The sequence below is a fragment of the Pseudophryne corroboree genome, chromosome 7 (assembly GCF_028390025.1).
Source record: "Pseudophryne corroboree isolate aPseCor3 chromosome 7, aPseCor3.hap2, whole genome shotgun sequence".
Taxonomy (NCBI): Eukaryota; Metazoa; Chordata; class Amphibia; order Anura; family Myobatrachidae; genus Pseudophryne; species Pseudophryne corroboree.
The window spans coordinates 376981151-376983649 of NC_086450.1; the positions used below are offsets into that span (position 1 = coordinate 376981151).

The 2499-nt window shown below is 44.9% G+C and overlaps 1 long non-coding RNA gene across 1 annotated transcript; it reads left to right on the top strand.

Annotated features, from left to right (window-relative positions):
- The first annotated feature begins 611 nt into the window (after positions 1-611).
- LOC134943737 (uncharacterized) lies at positions 612-2234 on the top strand. Its single transcript, XR_010181714.1, has 2 exons — positions 612-1054; positions 1288-2234. It is a non-coding gene; the product is annotated as an uncharacterized LOC134943737 (long non-coding RNA).
- The last annotated feature ends 265 nt before the right edge of the window (positions 2235-2499 follow it).

Sequence of the window (2499 nt, forward strand, 5' to 3'; positions counted from 1 at the left end):
CGGGAGTGGCTGGAAAAACGGAGGAGTGTCTGGGCGAACGCTGGGTGTGTTTGTGACGTCAAACCAGGAACGACAAGCACTGAACTGATCGCACTGGCAGAGTAAGTCTCGAGCTACTCAGAAACTGCACAGAGAAGTCTTTTCGCAATATTGCGAATCTTTCGTTCGCAATTTTGCTAAAGCTAAGATTCACTCCCAGTAGGCAGCGGCTTAGCGTGTGCAAAGCTGCTAAAAGCAGCTTGCGAGCGAACAACTCGGAATGAGGGCCATTATCCGGCAGTTGCCCCAAGTTGAATGTTTGGCAAAGGTGCCACTCCGAACCGTGCCTGGATATTTTCAGTACAGCAATCGATCTTTTAAGGATGGCACGTAAGTCGCTAGTGCACGCACTGTACGTTGAGACGTCATTTTGTTATAACACAATGCCTCACTGATATCTGCCTTGCCCAACACTGATTATAGCGCACTGTCACTGGCAATTTTACAGGCTGCATGGCACAACCACAAATTACTGGCCGCATGTCACTGTGACAGCAAATAAGATCACTAGACATTTTTTCATTCAATTATTTTTTAAGGTGTATAGTATGTGATGATATGTTTAATGGGGGTTTGCTTGTATTTTTTTGACCTTTGTTTTCATCTTATTTTCAGAAATAGACATTCTGGACTGGATTAATTGACTTGTACCAGGCCAACGAGTGCCTGTGGAGAATAAAATGTAAGGATTACTCCAACCGGCCAAAGAAGACTCTGGCATTCCAACAACTTGTGCTGTACAGCAAAACACTAAACTCATATGCTGACATAACATGGGTGAAGAAGAAGATCCAAAATCTGCATACTGTTTTCATGAAAGAACACAAGAAAAGCAAGGATTCTCAATGTTCAGGAGCCGGGACAGATGATGTCTATAAACCCACACTATGGTATTACGAGTTACGACCTGCTCCTCTTCACCCTGGATCATGAGCCCACGAAGCCATCAGACTGCTCACTGGTACCTGCCTCGCTCGTGGCCGTTGCAGACGAGGCATTGGGGAGTCAGGATCTGGTAAGTACATACACAGTCCAGATACACTCTTTTTTTTTTAAACACACATAGTTAGATGTGAGAAGCAGTGACAAGAGTGGAGAAGTGTGCCAGTGGTGTTTTATATTGTCAACTTCTCCAGTGGCACGCTTTTCCACTGTTTTCGCTGCTTTTGCTTGTACAGTCCTCCTGGGAACGAGAATAAAAAATGTTACGTTTTCTATTTGGACCTAACTACTTTTTTTAAATTTCAGCTCGTCTCGCGCGACGTGGATCCTGACGCTCCCGCCAGTGAGCATTTGGAACTGGGAGAGACTATGCTAGAGACGTCGCCCCCTCAACCAGCCAGCAAGGGGATGAGGCCAGTGAAGCGTCAGTAACCTTCCAGTTCCATACCAGCACGTGCAGAACAGTTTTTGGAACACACGCAGCAGGTGCTTCAGAAGCCCCCGGACCAATTAATGATTTTGGGAATGCAGATCGCCTCAAAGTTGCAGAGTGTAGATCAAGACCAGCTTTGGATGTTCAAACGCATCATGTATGTGCATTGACACGTGCTCAAGCCAAGCCATTGACTGAGAGCATGGTCCTTCCATCATTCACGATGCAGCAGCCCCTACCCCCGCCCTCAAGTCACTCCCCGATACTAGCGTCGATACCGCCACCACCAAACCCTGCTGCGATGCAACCACATCCCAGTTTTTCTGCAGCGCGGCCCCCTATGTCACCTGTCACCCAACCCAGTTCCTCGACTGCCTTTCACTCCACATGGCTGAGTGCACAGTCGGCTCTGCATGGCGATGCTAGTAATTATTTTGATAGCGATTTTTAAATATGTGTTCCTAAAAATGTTCTGCACTTTCGTGAGTTCTTGATCCAGGATGATGGAAGTATGGTTGAAGTACCATAGTGGTAGTTTTGGACTTCATCTGCTCCTGCTACCTGATGTTGGGATTTCTTGTTTTTCTTGTGTTCTTTTGAAAAGACTTTGATTGAAAATATTTTTCTTGGCCCTAGTCATGTTAGCATCAATGTTATGTACTTTGCTGTAGCTGTGAAGTTGTTGGAGTGCCAGAATTTGTTGGAGTAACCTTTGCTCTAAAGGCACTCGTTGGTATACAAGCCAATGAATCCAGTCCAGAATTCTTTGTTAATTTTTTTTTAAAAACCTTTTGAAAAAAATAAAAAAATAAAATAAAAACCATGCGTAGTGTTGTTATTTGTGCCTTACAGGATGGATGGGAATTAGGAAGTATAGGGGTATTGGGAGGTATAGGGTGGTATAGCAGTGTTTATGGCAGGTATATGGGGTAATGATAGGTATAGCGGTGTATATGAGAGGTATAGGGGTATTGGGAGGTATAGTGTGGTATAGGGAGGTATAGCAATGTATTTGGGAGGTATAGTGTGGTATAGGGAGGTATAGCTGTGTATATGGGAGGTGTAGGGGGTATTGAGAGGTATAG